The 27080-nt window shown below is 34.8% G+C and overlaps 1 protein-coding gene across 3 annotated transcripts in view; it reads right to left on the minus strand.

Annotated features, from left to right (window-relative positions):
* The window catches only part of LOC125671923 (uncharacterized), a 118734-nt gene that overhangs the window by 87107 nt on the left and 4547 nt on the right, over positions 1-27080 (minus strand). The gene's annotated exons all lie outside the window — the stretch shown is intronic.

Here is a 27080-nt window from a genome sequence, read left to right on the forward strand (position 1 = left end):
AAAATGTGCCTTAACAATGAATGAGAAATGTATTATCGAAATTTTTACTCCTTTCTCGTAACTTCCGGTGACGACCGGAAGTACTATTCAGATGCGTTTTCCTATAAATGAGAGCGACTCTTTACTGTTGATATTCCCTGAGAATTTCACGTCTCTATCTGAAAGAGTTCTCAACAAAAAGAAGTAGACTAAAGAAAGAAAAAGTAGTAGGTTACTACCGACCGGAGTCAATTTTGAAAAACAAAATTATCAAAACTTTAGAAGTTGATACTTTTATTAAGACATGTGAAAATCATATGAAAGACTTCAAATATAAGCGAGATTTATGGGGACAAAGAGACGAAAAGTAAAAAGTCATTTTATCAAGAAACCGGAAGTAGTCGTTTTGACTACCGACAGAGTCAATATTCTTTTGACACTTTGAAAGAGAGTTAATAAACTAGTATAGGTTTCAATTTAAAGGAAAAAGTTTGAAATTTGCGATTCTTTCAATCACTTCCGGTGACGACAGGAAGTGAGGGTCGACATGTTCAACCCCCTACTGCACTCTTACAAACGGAGATTGATCATCCCTGAATGTTTGATGAACCTATATTTTACCTTTTCGAGGTAAAATGCTGGACAAAATTCCTTTTGAGAAACAGAAAATCGGCCCTATTTTCCGACCGGAAGTGAATTTTGTAAAAACAAAAATAATTATAGCAAGGTCATTTCATCAGACATTATTCCTGAAAATATCAAGAAAATATATCCAGACTCGAAGAAATCGGAAAATCGACATTTTTTCAAATACTTCCGGTAGAGACCGGAAGTGACGGATGAAAAAATTGAATGTATGTGTACATTGGACTAATGTTAGTTGATCAACTCTAGAAGTTTCAAGAATCTATCTATATTCATTATTGAGAAAGTGAAAAGACAAGGTTTGAATATGTCCACCCCATATCTCACGACCGGAAGTGAATTTTACAAAAATATTTAAATATACTCTAGACATTTATAGTATCTATAACATATATAAAATTCAAATCATTAACTTGTTTCATGACCGAGATTGATGGCACTGAAAAATGAGAGAATGAATAGTCTTTCTTTGATATAACCGGAAGTTGGAAATTCAACTTCCGGTGGGGTCAACATTTTTTAAGAATTAGAACGAGACCTAGAAAACCGATATAGGTTTCAATTTGAAAGAAAAAAGTTTGAAATTTATGATTCATTAATCACTTCCGGTGACGACCGGAAGTGACGGCCGACATTCTTAACCCCCTCCTGCACGCCTACAAAGTGAGATCTATTCACTCTGAAAATTTGGTGACTCTATATTTTACTGTTTCTGAGAAAAACGCTAGACAACGAAAACAGCTAATAAGCCGTATTTGCCGACCGGAAGTGAATTCTACAAAAATATTTGACGTTACTCTAGACATTTATAGTGACTATAATATATGTAAAACTCAACTCATTAACTAGTTTCATGACCGAGATTTATGGCACTGAAAAATGAGAGAATGAGTGGGCTTTCTTTGATATAACCGGAAGTTGAAGATTCCACGTCCGGTGGGGTCAACATTTTTTGAGAATTAGAACGAGATATAATAAATCAAAGTAGGTTTCAATTTGAAAGAAAAAAGTTTGAAATTGATGATTTATTTAATCACTTCCGGTGACGACCGGAAGTGACGGCGACAAAAAATAATACGTGCATGCACCATAGAGAAAATAGATCTATCATCCCTGAAAGTTTCATTCGATTATCTTTAGTGGTTTTCAAGTTTACCCCCGGACAAACTTTCTTTCAAAAACCGGAAAATCGGACGTATCTGACGAACGGAAGTGAATTTTGAAAAAATGAAAAAAATGCCTCGAGGTACCATCGTTGTCTATAACCTGTGAAAGTTTCAGGAAAATCCATCCAGCGGTCTCGGAGACGAAAGGGAAAAAAATAATAATAATAATAACTAGTACTTATTGTAACGGGGACCGTTACATATGTTCCCCAAATATTCCCCCATTTAGTAAGTGGTGACATTTATATCAGTACAAGTTCTTTTGACCATTGAAAACTGTGTAGCATGTGAATATATAACTATCTTTTAACGTTCAGTCCATTCCATACTAGTTCAAATCAGTTATAAAGATCTGAGAGTTTTGTGCACGTGCACGTACGTGCTTGCACGTGCATATAAATAATTCGACCATCTCGATACATTACAAGTCTTACCATATGAGTACAAGAGAAGTTTCACAACTGTTCAATGAAAAACGAGAAATTTACGGCAACTCAAAACTACCAAGACCGAAATCAATGCACGTGCATACACGTGCGCGTGAGTACGACACAGCAATTTTGTTGATGCTAATCAATAGACATTTGAACAATATACTTACTATATGAATTTGATATCGATTGCTTCACTCATAAGAAATATATTGGGATTTCAAAATCGTCCAATCAGAATTAAGTGCACGTGCATGCGCATGCAGGGAAGTGATTTTGAAACTATTAATAAATTGAGAAGCCTAAAACATACCTGCAACCTAATTTTCAAAGCTATTCATTGCAATCTCAAAATGTTATAGACCAATACTCAAATTTAGACGTCAAAAATTACAATGCACGCGCATTCACGCGCACGCAATTTTGATAATGGAAAATTTGTTGACACCATTTCATAGACATTCATATCATAGATCCTCAGGGTAAATTTGAATTCATTTCAGTTTTTAATTCAATAGTTATGACCATTTTAGTACCCGAAAAATGAAAGAAAAGCTATGCACGTGCATACACGGGCACGTGAGAATGACTCAGCATCAATGTTGATGTCATTCAATAGACATTTGATAGATATACTTACAGTATAAATTTCATATTGTTTCCATCATTTATAAGAAAGTTATGGCGATTTGAAAATCGTCCAATCAGAATTAAGCACACGTGCATGCACGTGCCGGATAGTTATTATGACTGTTTTCGTTTGTTAAGAATATCAAGATACATATACAATACAAGTTTGAAAAGATTTTGACAAAAAACAAAAAAGTTATGGTCATTGAAAGAATTGAATATTCAAATGTCAATGCACGTGCGTGCGCATGCGCGTTTTCAAATTTTATAATACAGATTTGTAGATATTTATAATCTTTACATATCCTGCAAATATCATTAAATTGTCTTAATTTACATGAAAGTTATAAACGGTTTCGTCTTATCCAATCAAATTGAAGCACACGTGCATGCGCGTGCAGAATTGAAATTTTAACGATGCCAAACGGTTAAGGGTCTCAAGTTATACCTGAAATATAAATATCAAACGATTTCATTGAAAAATAAAAAAGTTAGACGAATTCCAAAGTTTGTAAACAAAAAATCCAATGCACGTGCATGCACATGCATGCATTTTCAGACAAAATGACGTTCGTTCCGCACATCTACATAGAGTATTCTATCATCCTAAAAAGGTTTCATCTTGATTCCTTCCGTAGTTTCTGAGAACACTCGTGGACAAAAAAGGGTGACAAGAATAAAGAAAGAATAATAATAATAACTAGACACGATCTCGTTGCGAGCAACGAGTAGGTCTTCCGTCCGATTTGTTGATGCACTCGGAGTTAAAAAAAAAAAAGAAAAAAGACAAATGAGTCCCAATTTAGTTTCCGACTTTAAGACACTTTAGATATAATCAATTTTTCATATCATAAGCTTCTGAAGCAAAGTTGCGGTGAAATTCGTTTGAAATTCGACTCTCCAGGCGAGCCATAAGGCCCGCGGGCCTATTTCTTGATGTCATTTGTTAGCCCTCTATAGACTCAACAACTTTAGTTCGATATGTCTTTACAAAATATTTACCTGTAAAAAGTTATTGAGATCGACCGATATCGACAAAAAATCGACTCTACAGGCGAGCCATTAGGACCATAGGCCTATTTCTTGATATCAATCGATAGATCTCGATAAACTGAACAACTTTTGTTCAATATGTCCTTACAAAATATTTACCAGTTACAAGTTTTTGAAATCGACTGATATCGACAAAAATCGACTCTACAGGCGAGCCATGAGGCCCACAGACCCATTTTTTGATATTGATCGATAGGTTATGACACATTGAACAACTTTTGTTCAATAATGCTTTTCAAAAAATATGTTGTTTTAAAGATATGAGGCGTCAAATATTTACGATTTTGGCCCTTAAAATCTCTAATTACGTAACATATGACCTACTTTTTGATTTGATAAGATCAAGCTCGTTGAGATGAACATTTCCGCTTCTACAACTTATTATAAAATATTAATAGTTTCTGAGATATTCTCAAAAACATTTGGACCCTTCTCAACCCCTAATTTAAAGGGCCAGCCCGTTTTGCTTGATATCGTAAGAAAGGCCTTGTCATTTTAAACATTTTTTGCTCAACAAGTATTTAGAAACTCTTTACCGTTCTCGAGTTATCTCTACAAGAAATATTTAGGGGCCAAACTGTAGCTCCCTAACGGGGCCACATAGGGAAAAAAGGAAATGTACATTTTGTTTAGATTATCATTCTGAACAACTTTTGTTCAATAATGCTTTTCAAAATATTTGTCGTTTTCAAGATATGAGGCGTCAATTATTTATGATTTTGGCCCTTAAAATCCCTTATTACGTAACATATGACCTACTTTTTGATTTGATAAGAACAAGCTCGTTTAGATGAACATTTCCGCTTCAATGACTTATTACAAAATATTAATAGTTTCTGAGATATTCTCATAAACCTTTGGACCCTTCTGGGCCCCTAATTTAAAGGGTCAGCCCCTTTTGCTTGATATCGTAAGAAAGGTCATGACATTTCAAACATTTTTTTGTTCAACAAGTATTTAGAAATTCTTTACCGTTCTCGAGTTATTTCTAGAAGTAATTTTTAGGGGCCAAACTGTAGCTCCCTAACGGGGCCACATAGGGTAAAAACGAAATATGCATATTGTTCAGATCATCATTCTGAACAACTTTTGTTCTTTATTGCTTTTCAAAATATTTGTCGTTTTCGAGATACAAGGGGTAAAAAATGTATGGTTTTGGCCCTTAAAATCCCTTATTACGTAACATATGACCTAAATTTTTATATGAATAGATTTGGACTGTTGAGATGAACATTTTTTGTTCTTTGACTTATACCAAAATATTAACGATTTTTGAGATATTTGATCTAGACTTTGAGCCCTTCTAGATCCCTAATTTAAAAGGCTAGCCCCTAAATCTTGATATTTTCGAAAAGATCTCGTAAATGTGCACAACTTTTGTTCTACATGTCTTAACAAAATATTTGCAAGAAAAAAGATATTGGAGATCAAAGGTCAAAAATCGCCGAAATCGGCGAAAAATTTTGGCATCCATTTTTTCAGGTCCAGGCGAGCCTTTAGGCAAATCGCCTCCGGTAAAATCGAATCCCCCACAAATCTTCTAAAATGTTTACTCTATCTTGTGTAGAAATTTCAAGACTCTAGCTTCAAAACTAACGGAGGAGATGTGTGGACAACAAGGCCCTTCAAAAAGTCACTAAAAGAGAGATAACTCCTGACCGGAAGTGACGTCAAGCACGAAATTTTGCAAGCAAAGTCTCGTCACCAAAAGACATCTTTCCTGAAAATTTCGTGAAAATCGATCGAGAAATGGCTGAGAAAAACGCGTGTACTACCAAGGAAAATAATAATAATAATGAAGAAGAAGAACGCGAACAATAATAGTAAGGTCTTCCGCAGGAGACGGAAGACCTTAATAATAATAAGAAGAAACAGAGTAAAACCAATATGTTCCCAAACTTTGTTTGGGGAACATAATAATAATAACTAGTACTTATTGTAACGGGGACCGTTACACATGTTCCCCAAACATTCCCCCATTTAGCAAGCGGTGCCATTTATTTCAGTACAAGTGGTTTTGACCATGGCAAACTGTCTAGCATGTGAATATATAACTATTTCATAACATACAGTCCATTTCATGCTAGTACATATCAGTTATAAAGATCTGAGAATTTTGTGCACGTGCACGTACGTGTATGCACGTGTTGATAAGTAATTTGACCATCTCGATACATTAGAAGTCTTACCATATGAGTACAAGAGAAGTTTCACAACAGTTCAATGAAAAACGAGAAATTAACAACAACTCAAAACTACAAAGACCGAGATCAATGCATGTGCATACACGTGCGCGTGAGTACCACACAACAATTTTGTTGATGCTATTCAATAGACATTTGAACAATATACTTAGTATATGAATTTGGTATCGATCGCTTCACTCTTAAGAAAGTTATTGGGATTTCAAAATCGTCCAATCAGAATTAAGCAAACGTGCATGCGCGTGCAGGGAAGTGATTTTGAGACTATTAATAAATTGACAGGCCCAAAACATACCTGCAACCTAATTTTCAAACCTATTCATTGCAATCTCAAAATGTTATAGACCAATACTCAAATTTAGACGTCAAAAATTACATTGCACGCGCATTCACGCGCACGCGATTTTGATAATGGAAAATTTGTTGACACCATTTCACAGACATTCATATCATAGATCCTCAGGGTAAATTTGAATTCATTTCAGTTTTTAATTCAATAGTTATGACCATTTTAGTACCCGAAAAATGAAAGAAAAGCTATGCACGTGCATACACGGGCACGTGAGTATGACTCAGCATCAATGTTGATGTCATTCAATAGACATTTGATAGATATACTTACAGTATAAATTTCATATTGTTTCCATCATTTATCAGAAAGTTATGGCTATTTGAAAATCGTCCAATCAGAATTTACCACACGTGCATGCACGTGCCGGATGGTAATTATGACTATACATTTTTGTTAAGAATATCAAGATACATATACAATACAAGTTTGAAAAGATTTTGACAAAAAACAAAAAAGTTAGGGTCATTGAAAGAATTGAACCTTCAAAAGACAATGCACGTGCGTGCGCATGCGCGTTTGCAATTTTTATTACATCGATCTGTAGATATTTGACATGTCTACCTATCCTGTAAATATCATTAAATTTCCTTGATTGGCATGAATGATATAAACGGTTTTGTATTATCCAATCAAATTGAAGCACACGTGCATGCGCGTGCAGAATTGAAATTTTGACGATGCCAAACAGTCAAGGGTCCCTTGTTGTACCTACGATATAAATAGCAAACGATTTCATTGAAAAATAAAAAGGTTAGACTCATTCCAAAGTTGGTAGACAAAAAATCCAATGCACGTGCATGCACATGCATGCATTTTCAGACAAAATGACATTCGTTCCGCACATCTACATATGCTATACTATTATCCTAAAAAGGTTTCAGATTGATCCCTTGAGTAGTTTCTGAGAACACTCGTGGACAAAAAAGTCCCAAGAAGAAAGAAAGAATAATAATAATAATAACTAGTTCTAATTGTAACGGGGACCGTTACATATGTTCCCCAAACCTCCCCCAATTAAAAAGTGATGTCCTTGTGAATCTATAGGAAAAAATCATTTTATTTTAGCCTTTAATTACATGTAGTACGTTCAATATGCTCATTTCAGTACCAAAAAAAATGAAAGAAAGCGTTGCACGCGCATACACGTGCACGCGTGTATGATTCCGAATTTTTGTTGATGTCGTTCAACAGGCATTTGTATCATATACCCACAGTGTGAATTTCATAACGTTTCCACCAAATACAAGGAAGTTATAGCGATTTTAAAATCGTCCAATCAGAATTCAGCACACGTGCATGCACGTGCTGAGCAGTAATTCTAACCACAACAATTTGTAAGGAGTAACAAGACACATCTAAACCATTAATATCAATAGAATTTGATGAAAAACAAAAACGTTATCGTCCTTTAAAAATTGAAAATTTAAAAACGTTGCACGCGCATGCGCGTGTGCGTTGGCATTTTTTTCTTACACCAATATATAGATACACATATTGTCTACATATGCTGTGAATATCATCTCATTCACTTCATAAACAAGATAGTTACAAACGTTTTAGTATTATCCAATCAAAATGAAGCGCACGTGCATGCACGTGCAAATTGGTAATTTTGACCATGCAAATCAGTTAAGAGTCTCAATATCTACCTCTGATATGAATTTCAAGCCATTTCAATGAACAACAAAAAAGTTAGACTGATTCCAAAGTTAGTGTACAAATTTTGTAATGCGCGTGCACGCGCATGCGTGCACGTGCTGACAAAATAAATATTATTTTTCATATGTACAAATCATATACTATCATCCTATTTAGGATTTATATCGCTTCCTTCAATATTCTGATTTTCCATTTTTTATACCAAAATTGGAATGCACGTGCGCGCGCGTGCATGCACGTGCAAACAAAATGACTATCACTATGCACATCTACAAACGCTATACTATCATCCTGGAAAGTTTCATATCGATCCCTTTTGTAGTTTCTGAGAACACTACCGGACAAAAAAGTACCGGAGAAAAAGAATAATAATAATAATAATAATAATAATAATAATAATAAGAAACAGAGTAAAAACAATATGTTCCCAAACTTTGTTTGGGGAACATAACTAGTACTTATTGTAACGGGGACCGTTACAGATGTTCCCCAAACATTCCCCCATTTAGCAAGTGGTGTCATTTATTTCAGTACAAGTGGTTTTGACCATTGCAAACTGTGAAACATGTGAATATATAACTATTTTATAACGTTCAGTCCATTTCATACTAGTTCAAATCAGTTATAAAGATCTGAGAGTTTTGTGCACGTGCACATAAATAATTCGACCATCTCGATACATCAGAAGTCATACTATATGTGTAGAAGAGAAGTTTCACAACTGTTCAATGAAAAAGGAAAAATTAACGGCAACTCAAAACTACAAAGACCGAAATCAATGTACGTGCATACACGTGCGCGTGAGTACCACACAGCAATTTTGTTGATGCTATTCAATAGACATTTGAACAATATACTTCCTATATGAATTTGGTATCGATTGCTTCACTCATAAGAAAGTTATTGGGATTTCAAAATCGTCCAATCAGAATTAAGCGCACGTGCATGCGTGTGCAGGGAAGTTATTTTGAGACTATTAATAAATTGAGAGGCCCGAAACATACCTGCAACCTAATTTTCAAACCTATTCATTGCAATCTCAAAATGTTATAGACCAATAGTTAAATTTAGACGTCAAAAATTACAATGCACGCGCATTCACGCGCACGCAATTTTCATAATAGAAAATTTGTTGACACCATTTCATAGACATTCATATCATAGATCCTCAGGGTAAATTTGAATTCATTTCAGTTTTTAATTCAATAGTTATGACCATTTTAGTACCCGAAAAATGAAAGAAAAGATATGCACGTGCATACACGGGCACGTGAGTATGACTCAGCATCAATGTTGATGTCATTCAATAGACATTTGATAGATATACTTACAGTATGAATTTCATATTGTTTCCATCATTTATAAGAAAGTTATGGCGATTTGAAAATCGTCCAATCAGAATTAAGTACACGTGCATGCACGTGCCGGATAGTTATTTTGACTGTTTTCATTTGTTAAGAATATCAAGATACATATGCAATACAAGTTTGAAAAGATTTTGACAAAAAACAAAAAAGTTATGGTCATTGAAAGAATTGAATATTCAAATGTCAATGCACGTGCGTGCGCATGCTCATTCTCAAATTTTATAACATAGATTTGTAGATATTTATAATCTTTACATATCCTGCAAATATCATTAAATTGTCTTAATTTACATGAAAGTTATAAACGGTTTTGTCTTATCCAATGAAATTAAAGCACACGTGCATGCGCGTGCAGAATTGAAATTTTGACGATGCCAAACGGTTAAGGATCTCAAGTTATACCTGCAATATAAATATCAAACGATTTCATTGAAAAATAAAAAAGTTAGACGAATTCCAAAGTTTGTAAACAAAAAATCCAATGCACGTGCATGCACATGCATGCATTTTCAGACAAAATGACGTTCGTTCCGCACATCTACATAGAGTATTCTATCATCCTAAAAAGGTTTCATCTTGATCCCTTCAGTAGTTTCTGAGAACACTCGTGGACAAAAAAGGGTGACAAGAATAAAGAAAGAATAATAATAATAACTAGACACGATCTCGTTGCGAGCAACGAGTAGGTCTTCCGTCCGATTTGTTGATGCACTCGGAGTTAAAAAAAAAAAAAAGACAAATGAGTCCCAATTTAGTTTCCGACTTTAAGACACTTTAGATATAATCAATTTTTCATATCATAAGCTTCTGAAGCAAAGTTGCGGTGAAATTCGTTTGAAATTCGACTCTCCAGGCGAGCCATAAGGCCCGCGGGCCTATTTCTTGATGTCATTTGTTAGTGCTCTATAGACTCAACAACTTTAGTTCTATATGTCTTTACAAAATATTTACCTGTAAAAAGTTATGGAGATCGACCGATATTGACAAAAAATCGACTCTACAGGCGAGCCATTAGGACCATAGGCCTATTTCTTGATATCAATCGATAGATCTCGATAAACTGAACAACTTTTGTTCTATATGTCCTTACAAAATATTTACCAGTTACAAGTTTTTGAAATCGACTGATATCGACAAAAATCGACTCTACAGGCGAGCCATGAGGCTCACAGACCCATTTTTTGATATTGATCGATAGGTTATGACACATTGAACAACTTTTGTTCAATAATGCTTTTCAAAAAATATGTCGTTTTAAAGATATGAGGCATCAAATATTTACGATTTTGGCCCTTAAAATCTCTAATTACGTAACATATGACCTACTTTTTGATTTGATAAGATCAAGCTCGTTGAGATGAACATTTCCGCTTCTACAACTTATTATAAAATATTAATAGTTTCTGAGATATTCTCAAAAACATTTGGACCCTTCTGAACCCCTAATTTAAAGGGCCAGCCCGTTTTGCTTGATATCGTAAGAAAGGCCTTGTCATTTTAAACAATTTTTGCTCAACAAGTATTTAGAAATTCTTTACCGTTCTCGAGTTATCTCTACAAGAAATATTTAGGGGCCAAACTGTAGCTCCCTAACGGGGCCACATAGGGAAAAAAGGAAATGTACATATTGTTTAGATTATCATTCTGAACAACTTTTGTTCAATAATGCTTTTCAAAATATTTGTCGTTTTCAAGATATGAGGCATCAATTATTTATGATTTTGGCCCTTAAAATCCCTTATTACGTAACATATGACCTACTTTTTTATTTGATAAGAACAAACTCGTTTAGATGAACATTTCCGCTTCAATGACTTATTACAAAATATTAATAGTTTCTGAGATATTCTCATAAACCTTTGGACCCTTCTGGGCCCCTAATTTAAAGGGTCAGCCCCTTTTGCTTGATATCGTAAGAAAGGTCATGACATTTCAAACATTTTTTGTTCAACAAGTATTAAGAAATTCTTTACCGTTCTCGAGTTATTTCTAGAAGTAATTTTTAGGGGCCAAACTGTAGCTCCCTAACGGGGCCACATAGGGTAAAAACGAAATATGCATATTGTTCAGATCATCATTCTGGACAACTTTTGTTCTTTATTGCTTTTCAAAATATTTGTCGTTTTCGAGATACAAGGGGTAAAAAATGTATGGTTTTGGCCCTTAAAATCCCTTATTACGTAACATATGACCTAAATTTTTATATGAATAGATGTGGATTGTTGAGATGAACATTTTTTGTTCTTTGACTTATACCAAAATATTAACGATTTTTGAGATATTTGATCTAGACTTTGAGCCCTTCTAGATCCCTAATTGAAGGGGCTAGCCCCTAAATCTTGATATTTTCGAAAAGATCTCGTAAATGTGCACAACTTTTGTTCTACATGTCTTAACAAAATATTTGCAAGAAAAAAGATATTGGAGATCAAAGGTCAAAAATCGCCGAAATCGGCGAACAATTTTGACATCCATTTTTTCAGGTCCAGGCGAGCCTTTAGGCAAATCGCCTCCGGTAAAATCGAATCCCCCACAAATCTTTTAAAATGTTTACTCTATCTTGTGTAGAAATTTCAAGACTCTAGCTTCAAAACTAACGGAGGAGATGTGTGGACAACAAGGCCCTTCAAAAAGTCACTAAAAGAGAGATAACTCCTGACCGGAAGTGAGGTCAAGCACGAAATTTTGCAAACAAAGTCTCGTCACCAAAAGACATCTTTCCTGAAAATTTCGTGAAAATCGATCGAGAAATGGCTGAGAAAAACGCGTGTACTACCAAGGAAAATAATAATAATAATGAAGAAGAAGAACGCGAACAATAATAGTAAGGTCTTCCGCAGGAGACGGAAGACCTTAATAATAATAAGAAACAGAGTAAAACCAATATGTTCCCAAACTTCGTTTGGGGAACATAATAAGAAACAGAGTAAAACCAATATGTTCCCAAACTTCGTTTGGGGAACATAATAACTAGTACTTATTGTAACGGGGACCGTTACAGATGTTCCCCAAACATTCCCCCATTTAGGAAGTGGTGACATTTATTTCAGTACACGTTGTTTTGACCATTGCAAAGTGTGTAGCATGTGAATATATAACTATCTTATAACGTTCAGTCCATTTCAAACTAGTTCAAATCATTTATAAAGATCTGAGAGTCTTGTGCACGTGCACGTACGTGCATATAAATAATTCGACCATCTCGATACATTAGAAGTCTTACTATATGAGTACAAGAGAAGTTTCACAACTGTTCAATGAAAAACGAGAAATTAACGGCAACTCAAAACTACAAAGACCCAAATCAATGCACGTGCATACACGTGCGCGTGAGTACCACACAACAATTTTGTTGATGCTAATAAATAGACATTTGAACAATATACGTACTATATGAATTTGGTATCGATGGCTTCACTCTTAAGAAAGTTATTGGGATTTCAAAATCGTCCAATCAGAATTAAGCACACGTGCATGCGCGTGCAGGGAAGTGATTTTGAGACTATTAATAAATTGAGAGGCCCAAAACATACCTGCAACCTAATTTTCAAACCTATTCATTGCAATCTCAAAATGTTATAGACCAATACTCAAATTTAGACGTCAAAAATTACAATTCACGCGCACGCGATTTTGATAATGGAAAATTTGTTGCCACCATTTTACAGACATTCATATCATAGATCCTAAGGGTAAATTTGAATTCATTTCAGTTTTTAATTCAATAGTTATGACCATTTTAGTACCCGAAAAATGAAAGAAAAGCTATGCACGTGCATACACGCGCACGTGAGTATGACTCAGCATCAATGTTGATGTCATTCAATAGACATTTGATAGATATACTTACAGTATAAATTTCATATTGTTTCCATCATTTATAAGAAAGTTATGACGATTTGAAAATCGTCCAATCAGAATTTAGCACACGTGCATGCACGTGCCGGATGGTAATTATGACTGTACACTTTTGTTAAGAATATCAAGATACATATACAATACAAGTTTGAAAAGATTTTGACAAAAAACAAAAAAGTTATGGTCATTGAAAGAATTGAACCTTCAAAAGACAATGCACGTGCGTGCGCATGCGCGTTTGCAATTTTTATTACAGCGATCTGTAGATATTTGACATGTCTACCTATCCTATAAATATCATTAAATTTCCTTCATTGGCATGAATGTTATAAACGGTTTTGTATTATCCAATCAAATTGAAGCACACGTGCATGCGCGTGCAAAATTGAAATTTTGACGATGCCAAACAGTTAAGGGTCCCATGTTATACCTACGATATAAATAGCAAACGATTTCATTGAAAAATAAAAAAGTTAGACGCATTCCAAAGTTTGTAAACAAAAAATCCAATGCACGTGCATGCACATGCATGCATTTTCATGCAAAATGACATTTGTTCCGCACAACTACATATGCTATACTATCATCCTAAAAAGGTTTCATATTGATCCCTTGAGTAGTTTCTGAGAACACTCGTGGACAAAAAAGTCCCAAGAAGAAAGAATAATAATAATAATAATAATAACTAGTACTTATTGTAACGGGGACCGTTACAGATGTTCCCCAAACATTCCCCCATTTAGTAAGTGGTGACATTTATTTCAGTACAAGTTGTTTTGACCATTGCAAACTGTGTAGCATGTGAATATATAACTATCTTATAACGTTCAGTCCATTTCATACTAGTTCAAATCAGTTATAAAGATCTGAGAGTTTTGTGCACGTACACATACGTGCATGAACGTGCATATACATAATTCGACCATCTCGATACATTAGAAGTCTGACTATATGAGTACAAGAGAAGTTTCACAACAGTTCAATGAAAAAACGAGAAATTAACGGCAACTAAAAATTACAAAGACCGAAATCAATACACGTGCATGCACGTGCGCGTGAGTACCACACAACAATTTTGTTGATGCTAATCAATAGACATTTAAACAATATACTTACTATATGAATTTGGTATCGATAGCTTCACTCTTAAGAAAGTTATTGGGATTTCAAAATCGTCCAATCATAATTAAGCGCACGTGCATGCGCGTGCAGGGAAGTGATTTTGAGACTATTAATAAATTGAGAGGCCCAAAACATACCTGCAACCTAATTTTCAAACCTATTCATTGCCATCTAAAAATGTTATAGAGCAATACTCAAATTTAGACGTCAAAAATTACAATGCACGCGCACGCAATTTTCATAATGGAAAATTTGTTGACACCATTTCACAGACATTCATATCATAGATCCTCAGGGTAAATTTGAATTCATTTCAGTTTTTAATTCAATAGTTATGACCATTTAAGTACCCGAAAAATGAAAGAAAAGCTATGCACGTGCATACACGGGCACGTGAGTATGACTCAGCAACAATGTTGATGTCATTCAATAGACATTTGATAGATATACTTACAGTATAAATTTCATATTGTTTCCATCATTTATAAGAAAGTTATGGCGATTTGAAAATCGTCCAATCACAATTTAGCACACGTGCATGCACGTGCCGGATGGTAATTATGACTATACACTTTTGTTAAGAATATCAAGATACATATACAATACAAGTTTGAAAAGATTTTGACAAAAAACAAAAAAGTTATGGTCATTGAAAGAATTGAACCTTCAAAAGACAATACACGTGCGTGCGCATGCGCGTTTTCAATTTTTATTACATCAATCTGTAGATATTTGACATGTCTACCTATCCTGTAAATATCATTAAATTTCCTTGATTGGCATGAATGTTATAAACGGTTTTGTATTATCCAATCAAATTGAAGCACACGTGCATGCGCGTGCAGAATTGAAATTTTGACGATGCCAAACAGTTAAGGGTCCCAAGTTATACCTACGATATAAATATCAAACGATTTCATTGAAAAATAAAAAAGTTAGACGCATTCCAAAGTTTGTAAACAAAAAATTCAATGCACGTGCATGCACATGCATGCATTTTCAGAGAAAATGACATTCGTTCCGCACATCTACATATGGTATACTATCATCCTAAAAAGGTTTCATATTGATCCCTTGAGTAGTTTCTGAGAACACTCGTGGACAAAAAAGTCCCAAGAAGAAAGAAAGAATAATAATAATAACTAGACACGATCTCGTTGCGAGCAACGAGTAGGTCTTCCGTCCGATTTGTTGATGCACTCGGAGTTAAAAAAAAAAAAAAAAAGACAAATGAGTCCCAATTTAGTTTCCGACTTTAAGACACTTTAGATATAATCAATTTTTCATATCATAAGCTTCTGAAGCAAAGTTGCGGTGAAATTCGTTTGAAATTCGACTCTCCAGGCGAGCCATAAAGCCCGCGGGCCTATTTCTTGATGTCATTTGTTAGCCCTCTATAGACTCAACAACTTTAGTTCTATATGTCTTTACAAAATATTTACCTGTAAAAAGTTATTGAGATCGACCGATATTGACAAGAAATCGACTCTACAGGCGAGCCATTAGGACCATAGGCCTATTTCTTGATATCAATCGATAGATCTCGATAAACTGAACAACTTTTGTTCAATATGTCCTTACAAAATATTTACCAGTTACAAGTTTTTGAAATCGACTGATATCGGCAAAAATCGACTCTACAGGCGAGCCATGAGGCCCACAGACCCATTTTTGATATTGATCGATAGATTATGACACATTGAACAACTTTTGTTCAATAATGCTTTTCAAAAAATATGTGGTTTTAAAGATATGAGGCGTCAAATATTTACGATTTTGGCCCTTAAAATCTCTAATTACGTAACATATGACCTACTTTTTGATTTGATAAGATCAAGCTCGTTGAGATGAACATTTCCGCTTCTACAACTTATTATAAAATATTAATAGTTTCTGAGATATTCTCAAAAACATTTGGACCCTTCTCAACCCCTAATTTAAAGGGCCAGCCCGTTTTGCTTGATATCGTAAGAAAGGCCTTGTCATTTTAAACATTTTTTGCTCAACAAGTATTTAGAAATTCTTTACCGTTCTCGAGTTATCTCTACAAGAAATATTTAGGGGCCAAACTGTAGCTCCCTAACGGGGCCACATAGGGAAAAAAGGAAATGTACATATTGTTTAGATTATCATTCTGAACAACTTTTGTTCAATAATGCTTTTCAAAATATTTGTCGTTTTCAAGATATGAGGCATCAATTATTTATGATTTTGGCCCTTAAAATCCCTTATTACGTAACATATGACCTACTTTTTGATTTGATAAGAACAAGCTCGTTTAGATGAACATTTCCGCTTCAATGACTTATTACAAAATATTAATAGTTTCTGAGATATTCTCATAAACCTTTGGACCCTTCTGGGCCCCTAATTTAAAGGGTCAGCCCCTTTTGCTTGATATCGTAAGAAAGGTCATGACATTTCAAACATTTTTTGTTCAACAAGTATTTAGATATTCTTTACCGTTCTCGAGTTATTTCTAGAAGTAATTTTTAGGGGCCAAACTGTAGCTCCCTAACGGGGCCACATAGGGTAAAAACGAAATATGCATATTGTTCAGATCATCATTCTGAACAACTTTTGTTCTTTATTGCTTTTCAAAATATTTATCGTTTTCGAGATACAAGGGGTAAAAAATTTATGGTTTTGGCCCTTAAAATCCCTTATTACGTAACATATGACCTAAATTTTTATATGAATAGATTTGGATTGTTGAGATGAACATTTTTTGTTCTTTGACTTATACCAAAATATTAACGATTTTTGAGATATTTGATCTAGACTTTGAGCCCTTGTAGATCCCTAATTTAAGGGGCTAGCCCCTAAATCTTGATATTTTCGAAAAGATCTTGTAAATGTGCACAACTTTTGTTCTACATATCTTAACAAAATATTTGCAAGAAAAAAGATATTGGAGATCAAAGGTCAAAAATCGCTGAAATCGGCGAAAAATTTTGGCATCCATTTTTTCAGGTCCAGGCGAGCGTTTAGGCAAATCGCCTCCGGTAAAATCGAATCCCCCACAAATCTTCTAAAATGTTTACTCTATCTTGTGTAGAAATTTCAAGACTCTAGCTTCAAAACTAACGGAGGAGATGTGTGGACAACAAGGCCCTTCAAAAAGTCACTAAAAGAGAGATAACTCCTGACCGGAAGTGACGTCAAGCACGAAATTTTGCAAGCAAAGTCTCGTCACCAAAAGACATCTTTCCTGAAAATTTCGTGAAAATCGATCGAGAAATGGCTGAGAAAAACGCGTGTACTACCAAGGAAAATAATAATAATAATGAAGAAGAAGAACGCGAACAATAATAGTAAGGTCTTCCGCAGGAGACGGAAGACCTTAATAATAAGAAACAGAGTAAAACCAATATGTTCCCAAACTTTGTTTGGGGAACATAATAATAATAAGAAACAGAGTAAAACCAATATGTTCCCAAACTTTGTTTGGGGAACATAATAAGAAACAGAGTAAAACCAATATGTTCCCAAACTTCGTTTGGGGAACATAATAAGAAACAGAGTAAAACCAATATGTTCCCAAACTTCGTTTGGGGAACATAACTAGTACTTATTGTAACGGGGACCGTTACAGATGTTCCCCAAACATTCCCCCATTTAGGAAGTGGTGCCATTTATTTCAGTACAAGTGGTTTTGACCATTGCAAACTGTGTAGCATGTGAATAGATAACTATTTTATAACGTTCAGTCCATTTCATGCTAATACAAATCAGTTATAAAGATCTGAGAGTTTTGTGCACGTGCACGTACGTGCATATACATAATTCGACCATCTCGATACATTAGAAGTCTTACTATATGAGTAGAAGAGAAGTTTCACAACTGTTCAATGAAAAACGAGAAATTAACGGCAACTCAAAACTACAAAGACCGAAATCAATGCACGTGCATATACGTGCGCATGAGTACCACACAACAATTTTGTTGATGGTAATCAATAGACATTTGAACAATATACTTACTATATGAATTTGGTATCGATTGCTTCACTCTTAAGAAAGTTATTGGGATTTCAAAATCGTCCAATCAAAACTAAGCGCACGTGCATGCGTGTGCAGGGAAGTGATTTTGAGACTATTAATAAATTGAGAGGCCCAAAACATACCTGCAACCTAATTTTCAAACCTATTCATTGGAATCTGAAAATGTTATAGACCAATACTCAAATTTAGACGTCAAATATTACATTGCACGTGCATTCACGCGCACGCGATTTTGATAATGGAAAATTTGTTGACACCATTTCACAGACATTCATATCATAGATCCTCAGGGTAAATTTGAATTCGTTTCAGTTTTTAATTCAATAGTTATGACCATTTTAGTACCCGAAAATGAAAGAAAGGATATGCACGTGCATGTGAGTATGACTCAGCATCAATGTTGATGTCATTCAATAGACATTTGATAGATATACTTACAGTATAAATTTCATATTGTTTCCATCATTTATAAGAAAGTTATGGCGATTTGAAAATCGTCCAATCACAATTTAGCACACGTGCATGCACGTGCCGGATGGTAATTATGTACACTTTTGTTTAGAATATCAAGATACATATAGAAGACAAGTTTGAAAAGATTTTGACAAAAAACAAAAAAGTTATGGTCATTGAAAGAATTGAACGTTCAAATGTCAATGCACGTTGGTGCGCATGCGCGTTTTCAATTTTTTCAACACAAATTTGTAGATATTTATAATCTTTACCTATCCTGTAAATATCATCAAATTTTCTTAATTTACATGAAAGTTATAAATGGTTTTGTATTATCCAATCAAATTGAAGCACACGTGCATGCGCGTGCAGAATTGAAATTTTGACGATGTGAAACGGTTAAGGGTCTCATGTTATACCTGTAATATAAATATCAAACGATTTCATTGAAAAATAAAAAAGTTAGACTGATTCCAAAGTTGGTAAACAAAAAATCCAATGCACGTGCATGCACATGCATGCATTTTCAGACAAAATGACGTTCGTTCCGCACATCTACAAAGAGTATTCTATCATCCTAAAAAGGTTTCGTCTTGATCCCTTCAGTAGTTTCTGAGAACACTCGTGGACAAAAAAGGGTGACAAGAATAAAGAAAGAATAATAATAATAACTAGACATGATCTCGTTGCGAGCAACGAGTAGGTCTTCCGTCCGATTTGTTGATGCACTCGGAGTTAAAAAAAAAAAAAAGACAAATGAGTCCCAATTTAGTTTCCGACTTTAAGACACTTTAGATATAATCAATTTTTCATATCATAAGCTTCTGAAGCAAAGTTGCGGTGAAAGTCGTTTGAAATTCGACTCTCCAGGCGAGCCATAAGGCCCACGGGCCTATTTCTTGATGTCATTTGTTAGCCCTCTATAGACTCAACAACTTTAGTTCTATATGTCTTTACAAAATATTTACCTGTAAAAAGTTATGGAGATCGACCGATATTGACAAAAAATCGACTCTACAGGCGAGCCATTAGGACCATAGGCCTATTTCTTGATATCAATCGATAGATCTCGATAAATTGAACAACTTTTGTTCAATATGTCCTTACAAAATATTTACCAGTTACAAGTTTTTGAAATCGACTGATATCGACAAAAATCGACTCTACAGGCGAGCCATGAGTCCCACAGACTCATTTTTTGATATTGATCGATAGGTTATGACACATTGAACAACTTTTGTTCAATAATGCTTTTCAAAAAATATGTCGTTTTAAAGATATGAGGCGTCAAATATTTACGATTTTGGCCCTTAAAATCTCTAATTACGTAACATATGACCTACTTTTTGATTTGATAAGATCAAGCTCGTTGAGATGAACATTTCCGCTTCTACAACTTATTATAAAATATTAATAGTTTCTGAGATATTCTCAAAAACATTTGGACCCTTCTGAACCCCTAATTTAAAGGGCCAGCCCGTTTTGCTTGATATCGTAAGAAAGGCCTTGTCATTTTAAACAATTTTTGCTCAACAAGTATTTAGAAATTCTTTACCGTTCTCGAGTTATCTCTACAAGAAATATTTAGGGGCCAAACTGTAGCTCCCTAACGGGGCCACATAGGGAAAAAACGAAATGTACATATTGTTTAGATTATCATTCTGAACAACTTTTGTTCAATAATACTTTTCAAAATATTTGTCGTTTTCAAGATATGAGGCGTCAATTATTTATGATTTTGGCCCTTAAAATCCCTTATTACGTAACATATGACCTACTTTTTGATTTGATAAGAACAAGCTCGTTGAGATGAATATTTCCGCTTCAATGACTTATTACAAAATATTAATAGTTTCTGAGATATTCTCATAAACCTTTGGACCCTTCTGAACCCCTAATTTAAAGGGTCAGCCCCTTTTGCTTGATATCGTAAGAAAGGTCATGACATTTCAAACATTTTTTGTTCAACAAGTATTTAGAAATTCTTTACCGTTCTCGAGTTATTTCTAGAAGTAATTTTTAGGGGCCAAACTGTAGCTCCCTAACGGGGCCACATAGGGTAAAAACGAAATATGCATATTGTTCAGATCATCATTCTGAACAACTTTTGTTCTTTATTTCTTTTCAAAATATTTGTCGTTTTCGAGATACAAGGGGTAAAAAATTTATGGTTTTGGCCCTTAAAATCCCTTATTACGTAACATATGACCTAAATTTTTATATGAATAGATTTGGATTGTTGAGATGAACATTTTTTGTTCTTTGACTTATACCAAAATATTAACGATTTTTGAGATATTTGATCTAGACTTTGAGCCCTTCTAGATCCCTAATTTAAGGGGCTAGCCCCTAAATCTTGATATTTTCGAAAAGATCTCGTAAATGTGCACAACTTTTGTTCTACATGTCTTAACAAAATATTTGCAAGAAAAAAGATATTGGAGATCAAAGGTCAAAAATAGACGAAATCGACGAAAAATTTTGGCATCCATTTTTTCAGGTCCAGGCGAGCTTTTAGGCAAATCGCCTCCGGTAAAATCGAATCCCCCACAAATCTTCTAAAATGTTTACTCTATCTTGTGTAGAAATTTCAAGACTCTAGCTTCAAAACTAACGGAGGAGATGTGTGGACAACAAGGCCCTTCAAAAAGTCACTAAAAGAGAGATAACTCCTGACCGGAAGTGACGTCAAGCACGAAATTTTGCAAGCAAAGTTTCGTCACCAAAAGACATCTTTCCTGAAAATTTCGTGAAAATCGATCGAGAAATGGCTGAGAAAAACGCGTGTACTACCAAGGAAAATAATAATAATAATAATAATAATAATAAAAATAATAATAATAATGAAGAAGAAGAACGCGAACAATAATAGTAAGGTCTTCCGCAGGAGACGGAAGACCTTAATAATAATAATAAGAAACAGAGTAAAAACAATATGTTCCCAAACTTTGTTTGGGGAACATAATAACTAGTTCTAATTGTAACGGGGACCGTTACATATGTTCCCCAAACCTCCCCCAATTAAAAAATGATGTTTTTGTGAATCTATAGCAAAAATTCATTTTATTTTAGCCTTTAATTACGAGTAGTACGTTCAATATGGTCATTTCAGTACCCAAAAATGAAAGAAAGCGTTGCACGCGCATACACGCGCACGCGTGTATGATTCCGAATTTTTGTTGATGTCGTTCAACAGGCATGTGTATCATATACCCACAGTATGAATTTCATAACGTTTCCACCAAATATAAGGAAGTTATAGCGATTTTAAAATCGTCCAATCAGAAATCAGCACACGTGCATGCACGTGCTGAGCAGTAATTCTAACCACAGCAATTTGTAAGGAGTACCAAGATACATCTAAACCCCTAATATGAATAGAATTTGATGGAAAACAAAAACGTTATCGTCCTTTAAAAATTGAACATTTAAAAAACGTTGCACGCGCATGCGCGTGGGCATTTTTTGTTACACCAACATATAGATACACATATTGTCTACATATGCTGTGAATATCATCTCATTCGCTTCATAAATAAGATAGTTACAAACGTTTTAGCATTATCCAATCAAAATGAAGCGCACGTGCATGCGCGTGCAAATTGGTAATTTTGACCATGTAAATCAGTTAAGGGTCTCAATATCTACCTATGATATGAATTTCAAGCCATTTCAATGAACAACAAAAAAGTTAGACTGATTCCAAAGTTAGCGTACAAATTTTGGAATGCGCGTGCACGCGCATGCGTGCGCGTGCTGACAAAATAACTATTATTTTTCATATGTACAAATGATATACTATCATCCTATTTAGGTTTTATATCGCTTCCTTCAATATTCTGATTTTCCATTTTTTGTACCAAAATTGCAATGCACGTGCGCGCGCGTGCATGCACGTGCAAACAAAATGACTATCACTATGCACATCTACAAACACTATACTATCATCCTGGAAAGTTTCATATCGATCCCTTTTGTAGTTTCTGAGAACACTACCGGACAAAAAAGTACCGGAGAAAAAGAATAATAATAATAATAATAATAAGAAACAGAGTAAAAACAATATGTTCCCAAACTTTGTTTGGGGAACATAATAATAATAATAACTAGTTCTAATTGTAACGGGGACCGTTACATATGTTCCCCAAACCTCCCCCAATTAAAAAGTGATGTCCTTTTAAATCTATAGCAAAAAATCATTTTATTTTAGTCTTTAATTACATGTAGTACATTCAATATGGTCATTTCAGTACCAAGAAATGAAAGAAAGCGTTGCACGTGCATGCACGCGCACGCGTGTACGATTCCGAATTTTTGTTGATGTCGTTCAACAGGCATTTGTATCATATACCCACAGTATGAATTTCATAACGTTTCCACCAAATATAAGAAAGTTATAGCGATTTTAAAATCGTCCAATCAGAATTCAGCACACGTGCATACACGTGCTGAGCAGTAATTCTAACCACAGTAATTTGTAAGGAGTACCAAGACACATCTAAACCATTAATATCAATAGAATTTGATGAAAAACAAAAACCTTATCGTCCTTTAAAAATTGAACATTTAAAAAACGTTGCACGCGCATGCGCGTGTACGTTGGCATTTTTTTATTACACCAATATATAGATACACATATTGTCTACTTATGCTGTGAATATCATCTCATTCGCTTCATAAATAAGATAGTTACAAACGTTTTAGTATTATCCAATCAAAATGAAGCGCACGTGCATGCGCGTGCAAATTGGTAATTTTGAACATGTAAATCAGTTAAGGGTCTCAATATCTACCTATGATATGAATTTCAAGCCATTTCAATGAACAACAAAAAAGTTAGACTGATTCCAAAGTTAGTGTACAAATTTTGGAATGCGCGTGCACGCGCATGCGTGCGCGTGCTGACAAAATAACTATTATTTTTCATATGTACAAATGATATACTATCATCCTAATTAGGTTTTATATCGCTTCCTTCAATATTCTGATTTTCCATTTTTTGTACCAAAATTGCAATGCACGTGCGCGCGCGTGCATGCACGTGCAGACAAAATGACTATCACTATGCACATCTACATCCGCTATACTATCATCCTGGAAAGTTTCATATCAATCCCTATTGTAGTTTCTGAGAACACTACCGGAGAAAAAAGTACCGGAGAAAAAGAATAATAATAATAATAATAATAATAATAAGAAACAGAGTAAAAACAATATGTTCCCAAACTTTGTTTGGGGAACATAATAATAATGAAGAAGAAGAACGCGAACAATAATAGTAAGGTCTTCCGCAGGAGACGGAAGACCTTAATAAACAGTAGAATCACTAGGTCTTCCGTTTGAAACGGAAGACCTTAATAAGAAACAGAGTAAAAACAATATGTTCCCAAACTTTGTTTGGGGAACATAATTATAAAGAGAAAACCCCGAACAGACGGACGTACAGACATCGCTGTACCATAATACGTCCCGTCTAAACACGGGCGTATAAAAACAGACCATAGGAATTTACTCCTTCATGGGAGGGAGGTGGGACATATAATTCCTGTGTCAAACTGTGACGCTTCTCAATGATATGAAGACAATGCCTTAAGAAATCTATATGCAAAATATAAAAGATTTGTCTTAAATAATTCAGGAGATATTGATTAGGTCAGGTTTTTAAGACAGTAGGTCAAGGTCACAAGATCAACTATGATTGTATCACAAGGTTTCTTCATAAAAAAAACAACAACATATATATAAAATCTCCACCTACAATAGTTCTGAAGACATTTAACAGGTTATGTTTTCTTAAAACGTGGCTATGTTTTCTTAAAACATAGGTCAAATTTCAAGGTCACAATAAGAAATAAAATGTCTTGCCACAAGAAATATATACACAAAACATGAAAGATCTACCTTGAATAGTTCAGGAGATTTTTTTTAAAAAGTAGATGCAACTTAAAGGTCAAGGTCACACTTCACAAAATGATAAGGTCTTGCCATAAAAGAATCTATATACATGTACAAAATATGAAAGCCCTACCTTAAATAGTTCAGGAGAAATTGAATAGGTCAGGTTATTTTTTTCAAAAAGTAAGTTTATAACTCCAAGGTCAAAAGATCAATACACCATTGTGTACAAGGTCTTGCCATAAAGAATCAATATACAAAATATGAAAACCCCACCTAAAATAGTTCCAGATATATTTAATTGGTTATGTTTTCTTAAAAGTACATGTAGGTCAAACTCCAATTTCAAGGTCACAAGATTAAAGATCTTAAACAAGATATGAAATATGTAGGTCAAGGTCACACATCATTTGAAAGGTATTTCCATAAAGAATGTGTAGAAAAAACAAGAAAGGCCTAGTTTAAACAGTTCAAGAGATATTTTCAAAGATTTTCCCATATATATCAACATATAACACTTTGATCCCAAAGTTTGGCCCCAACCTGGGAACCATGATTTTAACAAACTTGTATCTGTTTTTTGTCAGGAAGCTTTCATGTAAATTTGAACTTTTCTGGCCTAGTGCTTTTTTGAGAAGATTTTTATTAAGATTTTCCCTATATACTCGCATGTAAAACTTTGATCCCCTATTGTGGCCTCATCCTACCCCTTGGGGCCATAATTTTAACAAACATGAATCTGCACTATGCATGTAAATTTGAACTTTCCTAATCCAGTGGTTCTCGAGAAGATTTTAAAATGACCCACCCTATTTTTGCTGTTTATGATTATCTCCCCTTGAAAAAGGGTGTTGCCCTTCATTTGAACAAACTTGAATCCCCTTCACCCAAGGAGGTTGAAATTGGCCCAGTGGTTCTGGAGTTGAAGTTGAAAATATGGAAAATTACAGACGGACAATGGGTGACAGAATAGCTCACTTTCAAGAGCTTTCAGCTCAGGTGAGCTAAAAAGATCTTGTCAAAAGGAATACACTAAACAAGAGGCCCATGGGCCACATTGCTCACCTGAGTCACTTTGGCCCATATCTGAAGACTTTCCATATATATTTGCATGTAAAACCTTAGTCCCTATTATGGCCCAAACTACCCCTTGCAAACTTGAATCTACACTATGTCAGAAAGCTTTCATGTAAATGTCAACTTCTTTGGCCCAATGGTTCTTGAGAAGAAGATTTTTAAAGCTTTCTCCTATATTTGTATGTAAAACTTTGACACCCCCCCCCACTTGTGGCCCCATCCTACCCCCCGGGGGCCATGATTTGAACAAACTTGAATCTTCACTATGTCAGAAAGTTTTCTTGTAAATATCAGCTTTTCTGACTCAGTGGTTATTGAGCAAAAGATTTTAACTATATATTTGTATGTAAAACTTTGATCCCCCTTGTGGCCTCATCCTACCCCCAGGGGCCATGATTTGAACAAACTTGAATCTGCACTATGTCAGAAAGTTTTCATGTAAAAATCAGCTTTTCTGGCTCAGTGGTTCTTGAGAAGAAGATTTTTAAAGATTTTTCCTATATATTTGTATGTAAAACTTTGATCCCCTATTGTGGCCCCATCCAACCCCAGGGGCCCATGATTTGAACAAACTTGAATCTGCATTATGTCAGGAAGCTTTCATGTAAATCTCAGCTTTTCTGGCTTAGTGGTTCTTGAGAAGAAGATTTTTAAAGTTTTTTCCTATATATTTGTATGTAAAACTTTGACCCCCCCTTGTGGCCCCATCCTACCACCGGGGGCCATGATTTGAACAAACTTGAATCTGCAATATGTCAGGAAGCTTTCAGGTAAATTTCAGCTCTTCTGGCCCAGTGGTTCTTGAGAAGATTTTTAAATGATCCCACCCTATTTTTGCATTTTTGTGATTATCTCCCTTTTGAAAGGGACATGGCCCTTCATTTGAACAAACTTGAAAGCCCTTCACCCAAGGATGCTTTTGGCCAAGTTAGGTTGAAATTGGCCAAGTGGTTCTGGAGAAGAAGTCGAAAATGTGAAAAGTTTACGGACAGACGGACAGACAGACAGGCGGACGCCGGACAAAATGTGATCAGAATAGCTCACTTGAACCTTCGGTTCAGGTGAGCTAAAAATAAAATGAAAGCCCTATCTCTATCCATTCACAAGTAATATGGCCAATGTTTAAAGTTTTTCTTCAAAGATCACAAATTTTGGTACCATAATCAAGAATTACACATGAGAAA

The sequence above is a fragment of the Ostrea edulis genome, chromosome 4 (assembly GCF_947568905.1).
Source record: "Ostrea edulis chromosome 4, xbOstEdul1.1, whole genome shotgun sequence".
Classification (NCBI taxonomy): Eukaryota; Metazoa; Mollusca; class Bivalvia; order Ostreida; family Ostreidae; genus Ostrea; species Ostrea edulis.